Consider the following 10,548-nt stretch of genomic DNA (forward strand, 5'->3'; position numbering starts at 1 on the left):
TGTGTATGCTTCTACTTCCTTTGAAATTTCTAGCACCTTTAAAGACATACGCATAATAAATAAATAAATAAAACTAAAACTAAAACTAAAACTAAAGATAGGGGTGAAAATATCATAAAATTTTCCCTTTTAAATTATATGAATAAGCTTGGCAAATTCTTGAGTAGCCATGAGCTTATGATAAATATATATCGGTGTACTAAATTTAAATTTAATAGTATATTATTATGCAATAGTATTCATATAAGATATGTTATAATGGAACATAGATTCTTTATAGATTCATAAACAACAGTATAATATTTTTTCAACCTCTAAATATCTAATTTTATGTTTCATTGTTATTAAAATTTACAAAATTATGTTGAATTGTCGCTTATATATTACTCTTTAATTTTTAGCATTTAAATATAAGTATACAATAATATATAAGTTTATATAACATCAGCTCGTTTTTTATTTTGAAATGATAATATATATATCATAATAATATGTCTCTAACAATAATATTTAATCTACCTAGTTAAAACTAGCACAAATCGAATATTGGTAATAATACAGGCATTGAAATTCAACAAAATAATTTTATTATCGGCTAAATCATCAATATTCAGTATTTTTAAACAATATGAGTATAGATGGAATAATATATTTTTTTATCGAAAAGACTTTACATCATAAAACTGCTGTTATGATGAACATATGCACCCAAAAGATATTTAATTCCTGATAACAATAATTCTTTCAAATAGAAGATTTCAATCATATAAATAAAAATACACAAATAATTAAGAAAATATTGATAAGAGAAAAAAAAATTGCTTAAAATCAATTTGATAAGGCTGAGAATTAGCCATGTAACTGAACTAAAAAGGTTCTCTAAAATTAAAAACCAACAATTTAAATTAAATCAAAGATCTATAAAACGGAATAAAATGATTGTATCAATATATAATTTATTTCAATCAAGTAATCTAAAAAAATCCGAGATAAAGAGTTAAGAAAATAAAGAAAATTACTTTTCAGAAAATAATCATTCATGAAAATCAGATATCACACACAAAAGAAAAATTACATCGCGAAAAAAGTAATGTATTATTAAATATGAAAATTTTAAATAAATTTACATGATAAAATGCAATAGAAAAGTTTCTAAAATTAAATAAAAACATTTTTGTAAATTATAAAAAAAGAAGTTCATTATAATATTTTTTAACGGTTAATTTGATTTTTACGGCCAAAATTTGTTAAAAAAAACATTGGTTTGAATTTTAGAGAAGATACGATCAAAGGCTCCCTAAATATGCCTCATAGTTTACATGCTCGCTCTATACATCTTCTTCTCTAAAGACTTCGATTTGTTACTAAAAGTTATTGTGTTAAAGATCCATAAAAAAATCATTAAATTATATAAGATGAAAAAATTAAGAGAAGAAAACTAAATAAAAATGATTTTATCATTAAAATATTAATGTACCAGTATTAGAAGTGTTTTTTTATCGAATCGATTTATTTATACCGAATCTGTTCTTTTCTTGTCATCACCAACTTCGATTATCCTTAGATCAAGTCGGTCTGTACTTCCCTTCAATTTATTATCATTATCCTTTTCTTTCTCCTTATCGTCATTACGGGCCGATATACCTGCCATAAGCTTTCCAATCTCATTCATAAGCGCTTCACCTTTCGCCATATTTTCTTTTAATCCAGCATGTAATTCCGAGAGTTTCGCAATCAGTTCATTATTAACCTCAACTTTATCATTCTTATCCTTTTCTGGTGTCATCAAGCTTTTAGCTATTTGAGGTTGATAAGTTGAACTTGTCATCAAAATTTCTTGATTATCAAATGCATTCTGAATTTCCTTTTTATCGTCATCTTTTGGCGACTTATCTTTATCACCAGGAAGTATCGACACATTAAGCGGAAGTGGTTGCGGAATTGGAGCAACTACCTTGTGTTTCTTTGATCCCTTCTCATCCTTAGATCGTTTCTTAGTAGTAACCTCTTCAGATGGTGTCTTTATTTCAAGAACACCTATTGTTGGTGCCATTTTGCCCATAATTGCTGAATCCATAGGCTGTCCCATCATTTCTAATGCACCTAGGGGTGTAATGCCCTTGGCTGAATTCGTAGTGCTGTCCGAATCATCTTCTCCATCCTTGTGTTTATCACTCGCTAGATCAGTTAGGAGCTTGCTGCTCTCAAGCCCCAATGTGCTCACTTTCTTTTTATTTGATTTGGCTAAAGCTACCAAGAAAACATATAATATTGAAAACATTATAATAATGCTTTTTTTCTAAGTATTTATAGGTGTTTTGAAACAAATTTACATTAATGTTTTATAAATGTTCCATTATTTCAGATATATTAATTTTCGGCAGAGTTTCGAACATTAGAAGAAACATTTATTCAAATATTTCAGCTTTCAAATTCATTCTATCTGTTTTGATCGTTCTTTTGATTATATTATACTGATGAATAGTCACTCTCTAGTTATTATTTGAAATCAGTGAACTTATAAACTTTCTGTATGTATATATATAATTTTAAAAAATAAATTTACTAATTAATTTTTTTATTCTTTTCTTTTTCTATCAAATTAAATGAAAATAGGCCAAAAGAATATACATTTTTCTTTGTAAATTAAATGGTAAATTAAAAAATAATATATCATAATAGAAACGAAAATAAAACAAATTGCATGGAACAAATCTTAAGAGCGACTTAAGTCTATAAAAACAGTCACGTAAGGATTTTATAAAAATAGTGCATGGTTGAAATTTATTCAAAAAATATGATTTCACAGGGTATTATTCTTTTTTAAAAAAATGCTTTGAAATGCAAACATATGTTTCATCACTTCTAATAATAAAATTTCATAGTGTTTGTAATATTTGAATTTACGTTTACTAACCATAAAAATATTTATTTTTTTCTTTTAAGTTGTCTGAATGATGAACAGTCTCGGGTGTAACCTAATGTGATTTTAAAATTTATGGAACAATCAAACAAGATATTGATTATAGAGTCAATATTACGCCGATTTATTTTTATAAAATAACAACTGGTATCCTTTTGCATTAAATTATTCTTGGGCCTGTTAATTGTTAGTATCCCGGACATTGCAAATATTTATATACGATGATTGATGATTGATCTTTTTCTATAAGATTCTTCAAGTTAAAATTTAAATCATCACGCACAATCAATGTTTGAATATTCTTTGTTTACTAATTACACCGTCTAAAGGGCTCCTTTCATATTAAGCCTTATTATTTTAAATATATGTGAACATAAAATAGCTGAGAAACATACATTTATGTACTAAATTTAACTTTTTTGTTCTATATTATCTTATTAAATTTAACAAAAAAATGATTCTAAAATATTATATATCCGCTATGCGTATTCCTGATAATAATGATAAAATAAAGCTACAGAGAGAAAAATATAGACACTTAAGGTTAGTTTTAAGATCTTTTTCGCTTAAAAAATTTTTATTATTGTTGTTTATATTTAAAAAAGTGTGTGGTTTGGCTTAAAAATACCTAAATTAACATGAATTTATATAAATTTTACTTTAAACTATAAAATATGTATGAGTTCGAGCATTTTTTGTTTTTTTATATTTGCTTCACTACTTTATACGTATATAATTTTTCTTATATAAGCATTTTTTTCCTATTTTTTGCAAAATTGTCCAGAAAGAACTCAAAATCACAAACATAGTCGAGGAATATATTCAAACTATGGACTTGAAGAACACCTCTGACCTGATAAATCTTTAGAAGAGGAGAGTCTCTAAGAAGATGCAAGAGAAGAGGATATAACCAAAGTCATATTTATGATGTGTTCACTTTAAATCAATCACGCTATTCTTTAAGAGAAAATTCAAAATTAAAATTCCAAAATCAACCCACTAATAAAACGATTCTGAGCATGTTCATCTAAAAAAAAATATATGCTTGATTTATGTGCCATTTAAAATCGAACTTTATTTATAATATATAAAGTGGCATTATTTGTTAAATAAATCCCGTTTCCTTTATATATACAGGCGAATGAAATGCCAAAAGGTTTTAATAAATATTAAAAAGGTAGAAGTATATCTTCAAGAAATTTTCATGATTTTTTCTGTACATAGTATGTAATAATTACACTATTTGAGCATGGATTTTTTTACTTCCGAATGAATATTTTTGTTGATATATATTACTTTATTTATAATCAATCGTACCATTGAATCTTGCACGTGTTAGAAATAAAGCAAATCTTTAAATCATATTCCATATACCCGGTTTGTGCCCATATTACCTATTTTAACTCAAAAAAGAACAATTAGCGCATAGAAAACACATTTAACTATTTTATCTTCGAGTAACATAATCATACATAATCTTGAAACCGTATATTTAATTATTTAAATTAATTTTAGATATTTATATTAGTTCAAGAAAAAGTTTGGATCTCTCTATAGGAAGATTTAATATTTAACTAATGGCCACATCAAATTCAAAATCGTTTTTTTTTGCATATTTTTCTTACATATTTATTAATTCAAGTGTCTCTACATTCTATTGGTTGTGTGTCTGCTTCTGCTTCAGTTGGTATGCCCAATATTTTAATGAAATACTTATAATTATAATATCGATAGGCAAAATTATGATAAAAATGGAGAGTCATCATATATTATCTTCGATACATCACTATCATTCTATTTACTGTCATTTTATTTTCTTACTTCAGCATTTACAATAAGTACCCCAAGGTGTTTTCTATAACACAAATTCCAAATTTTTAGTGTCCATTGTTTATATTTTTAATGCATTTTCGAGGAAACAAGTTTCAGGCATCACTGATATTTACAATTAAATAATTTATAAAGCAAAAAATACTAAATTTTGAGTTAGATTTTAAATTTGTGGATTTGAAATACAAGAAAAAATAACATAAAGGTGAAATTAATGTAATTCTATAGGATTATGCTAACAGCTAGTCAAATTCTGTATCTGTTTTTGGGTAGGTGAAATGATTTTAGCATGAAATTTCATATATGGCTTCTTCAAGACATCACGACACTTATAATTTTGCACGAAACCCCCCATTAATATTTAAATCGGAAATATATAGTTTTTTTATACAGAGTTTGTAATTAACTTAAACATCTCCAAAACAATACATATGAAAAAAAACGTGTATCAGAATAAGAAAAAAAATTTTTAGTCATTTAATAAAAATGTGTATTGGAAATTCACACACTATAAATACATGGTATGTCTTGGTATTTACTTGTTCAGGACTAAAAAACGTATAATATCATTAATATTACTAGTTCTTATATAAATAATGAAAATATAGTGCATTAAACGCACAAATGAAAATAATTTCATAAAATTATGCATATAAAATGGTAAAAAACTTTAATAAATTATTATCAACATTTTTTTTGCTAGGGTATCACCAAAAAACACTAAATATATGCATTGAAATACTATAACATATATATTTTAAAATCGATAAATTCCTAGTGGAAATTTATCTTAAAAGCTTGATTGAATTTAAATAAATATATAAGGAATAAAAATTACATTGATGACTAACTACAAGAAAAAAATCATAGTTGAATCAAATTTTTAAACATTAAAAATTTTAGTATTCGCCAAAAACCTAACCCTTAACATTTATTGCAACTGATTACATCCATATCCCTTTTAATAACATATAAATATTGTGTTTATAGTACTTTTTTTTGTAATGGATACCATTTATCATCTTATTTTTCTTGTTCGTGCAATTTTATGTTGCTCTAATAAATTTTTGATGAATATATTTAAATTGTATAATCAAATTATATTTTATGCCTTGAATTATACTCTGCGACCGGATTAAATATCTTTATTTCTGTTGGTCAAAATGTTAATAACTAATTATTATTTACATACTAACCCCATTCTTATTTTTGTGTTTATTATTTAATTATTTTCTGATGCTTTTTCGAATCATGTTTAAATTTTATATTATGGGCTGTATTATCTTTTCAATTTAAATCACATTTGTACACCATGAAATAAAATATATCTGTTATATTATTTTTGGTTATTTTCACACAAATAAATAATATCAAAAAAATCTATCTTATTTGATAAATTTCTTTTTAATGACACGCAGACAGAACGTCTAATTTAAAGTATAAGTACTATAAAATCATTAACTATTTTAAACATGTTTGAGAAACCAGCAAGATAGCTAAGATGGTGACTTAAAATATTGATCGTCGTATATATTTAAGTAAAAGTAATAAAATCACATATTTTACAATTGAATATATATCTGGCAAATAGTTCATTAAACAATTATCATGAATCGAACAAAAATTATAAATGTCTTTATCGCGGGAATATAGTAATATAAAGGTCGTTCTTTTAATGTATTAGGAAAGGCTTGTTTAGGCTAATTAAATTAGTCACTCATAATTTTTAAAAATGATGATTGTTGCAGCATGAAAAAATTATCGACTATATTTGGTTCCGGTGCAAGATAATACCACCTTTTAATGGATTTGTGCAGTTCTTTCTTTTTATCATCCGAAAACATACCCCCCTATATATCTTAGACTAATAAATTTTGACCAAATAAGTTTGAATTTTAAGGATTCGTTTTAAACAAAAAGAGATCAAATAATATGATAAAAGAACTAATAATAAACTTAAAATACACACGTAATTTCGAGTCAAACAAAAAAAGCAAACTATTTGATTAAAAAATTAATCAATTTATATTAAAAAATGAATAAAAAAATTAGAATACAAGTTTGTGTGGGTTTTACATTCACCTACTCAAACTTCATACATTAAATTTAAATGTAGCAAAATTTTTTAGCATTACATGCGTAATTTAAAATCTGGCAATATAAATTGACTAAATGGGATATGAAAATGTTTACCACATATAATTAGTATGTTAAAAGATGATTATATTATATTTAAAGTCAAATTTACTAATATTTATACCATGAATATTTAATTTTGCTTCCATAATATGCATTCTTAGTGTTCTTGATCTAAAACATTTTTATAATACATTTATATTGAGAATTGCTTTTTGTAAGAAAAATTATTATAAAATACATAATGATTGTATTCAAACATCATAAAAAATGAAACTTATTTGCATTAAATAGTTTTATATTGTGTTTTTGTCTTATACATATATAGTTTATATCTTATACCTTGCTTAAGTCGTATAAGCAAAAAGAGAATTTTCTTGAATTTTATTTCAGCAACTACCTGTGATTATCACATTCTTACTATAAATTTTAATTGCTATATTTTTTTTAAATGATTATGCAGGTGTATTTTTTATCTTCATTATTTTTCAAAAACACGATAAGTTTCGCTTTAGTTCATTGTTCTGTGTTAAAAAATACGCATTTTTTAAATGAAAAAACCATATTTTAAACCGTTGAATTGCATCTTAAAAAGATCCAGTAGTGATTTTACTGTAAAATTTTTATATTTTTTTGTTCTCCGGTAATAGGTATTAGCAATCGTTTCCGGAACAGAATTAATTTTTTTACTTCTAATTTTCATACATATATATATATAAAACAGCTTCGATAATAAATACCTTCTTGCATATAAAAATCTTTCTTTATCTTCTCAGTAAATCGGTAGCTTATTTTTAGTAGATGTTATTTGTAGATTTATCAATAAAAAGTTCATAAAATTGACTCCTTTACTTTTTTTTATTCTTGCTTTGATAGTTTTTCTGTGGTTAAAATCATTATATAGCCCAATAAAACCCCATCTCTTGTTATATAAAAGTAATTTTTGTGCATCTTGATTTAATTTACAAAAAAATGTTTAATCAAAAGTTAAGATCGATTAACAAACGTATAACAGAAACCGAGATTCGGTATTAGTTCTAAAAGATAATATAATTTAGAATTCTCTAGAAATGTGAAATAATGTAAGTAAAATATAAATACACCAAGCATAAAAAGAAAAGATGTAACATTTGAACGAGAATAGAAAAAAAATATCAATAAATTAAAGTATCAGAAAAATTATATCTATACAGATATGTAGTATATTTTACTTTGACAGCTCTAATCCATTCTTCAAATAATGATAAAGGCTGTGTATTTTTTACTTTTAATGCAAAACATGAAGCCTACACGCAAGAATCATTTTTATATATTCTATTCAAATTTATAGATAATCAAATTTTTGGTTGAAAAAGCTCAAACGCATCTGTTTTAAATAGTTACTAGGGAAAGCACATTTTTGGACCGTAAATTCAGAAAAAGAGCATATAATTTCAATAATACCAGGAAAATAAGTGATAAATATGCAATGTCTTAAAATAAGAAAAAATACATGTAGAACAAAAATATAAATCTTAACAAGTAATGATGCACCTTTATTTTATATAATCCCTCGCAAAATTAACTGATCATTTTTACATTTTTTTAGTATTCTTGAGTTCAACTTGTGCCAATATCGCATTGAAAGAAATTAATAGAAATAAAACGAAAATAAATGTATTTTTAAATAATTAATACGGTTTTTTTGGACTCAATTTATGGGTCATCAGATTAGTTTCGTCATTTTATTTATGCTCCTTACCGACATTTATTACCACTTACCAGTATAGTATATGACAACAATTAAATCTCTCGTATTTTTGATATATTCAGCATATATAAAATTAAAGATAACAATCCATGTATGCCATACTTTTAATTTAAACAGATAGATCTGTTTTTATATATATTTAATATGATGATTGCTCTTATTATGCGTAAAAAAATTACAAGTTAACTTTTTGAATAAAGCTTAATGAATGTTTAACTTAAGCATTATATTATTGAAAAGAATTTTTTTACTGAGGAAATATAGGATACGGGAAAAAAATATTAAATGTACCATCTAGAAATCAAAACAAAATTTTGTTTAATTCATAAAACAAATTACATAATTCATCGTTTTTAAAAATTTTTTAAATTTTATAGGAGGAGGGTAAATTACGAGTACATCATATCATCTTGGAAATTTGCTTGCTGCATGATGAAAATATTATTCTCTTTTTGCATCTATAAAAACCTAGAAATATATCCAAATTCTCTCGTAATGCATCATTAAATTTTAATGGATTGTTTGTCGAATAAAATGAATCCATTTTATATGTAATCAAAGATTTAATTCTAGATTTATTTATTAACAGATTAATTGTAAGTATAACATATTGGTGCAGAAGATAAGGAATCATACCGCAATTTCAATAGAAGATGCTTTTTATGGTTTTTTTACGCAAGAATAATAATTTTTGCAATATATTTACACGTTGAAGCCCCCAAGAAGACATTAATATGTAGATATTGCTCTTATTATGTTATTTTACAATTGTAATACACTAAATAATCCAAGAAAAGCTATTATATATCTATGATGAATTTTTTCAAGGTAAGCAATTCTATAATTTTTTAGTTTATTTAATTTTCCACACCAAAAAAAATTATTTGAGACATTGTAGAATACCAATCTGTTCATATTTCATCCTGAAAAAAATATTTGTATTTTATTATACCCTTATAAATTCATAAAATTTGACAGAACTTTAAGAATTCTATAAATGCAAGCTTTAATTTGATTTTTTTGATCATTATGAGTTCTTTGTTGTGGTTCGAACACATATAAAAAGTTTCAAGAAATTGAGCTCTAAATATATTACGCGTTTTGTTTAAAATCAAATAATGTGTTTTTTTCGTATATTCTTGTTTATACATGGTGTATATATTAATATTGTAATACGAAAAGGATAAAAAAATCATTCAGATCGAATATCGTAAACAAATATATTTACAATTATTAAACATAAGCAGCTCAATATAACAGAATTTAGATATTAAAATACATATTGTAGATATATTGACTCTTTCTAGTTTTCTTTATATAAAATATACGAAGAAAGGAATATAAAACTCAAATTTGTTGTATAATCTATTTCTGCGGCAGCAATATTGCAAATAAACATGTTTAGCATGTAAATTTATAGGGAAAGTGCTATATAAAATATGAGAATTTTTATTATATATTTAATTATTTTCTAAATTTTAAATGTGAAAATATTTTTTTTATGTCTTTATACTTATTTAAAAAAACTTTCTTTTTCGTAGGCTAATTTAAAGGGTTATAATTAGTTTTTTAGCATGCTTATGATAAAATATTTACAAAAGTCGGTTATAGTTGTACCGTCTTAAATACAGAACTAGAAAAAATATAAATGATGACCATTAATTTTGATGTAAGTCAATCTACTATAACAAAAACGCAGAAAAATAATTTTATTTTAGTAATCAGACTATTCACTAGAAATTTATTTTCATTTAAAGCAGGATCCATTGACCCTTATTATTATTTAGAAATATTTCCGCAACATATTTTTTTCTCTTCACTTATAATAGGTCAAAAAAGGTATATTTTGGTTACAAATTAAATTAAAAAAAACCTAATTAGTAAAATAAATGACCATTTATGGTTAAAA

The sequence above is a fragment of the Rhyacophila brunnea genome, unplaced genomic scaffold (genome assembly GCF_057557595.1).
Source record: "Rhyacophila brunnea isolate RB1 unplaced genomic scaffold, BYU_Rbru_1.0 scaffold_61, whole genome shotgun sequence".
In the NCBI taxonomy this organism is placed as follows: Eukaryota; Metazoa; Arthropoda; class Insecta; order Trichoptera; family Rhyacophilidae; genus Rhyacophila; species Rhyacophila brunnea.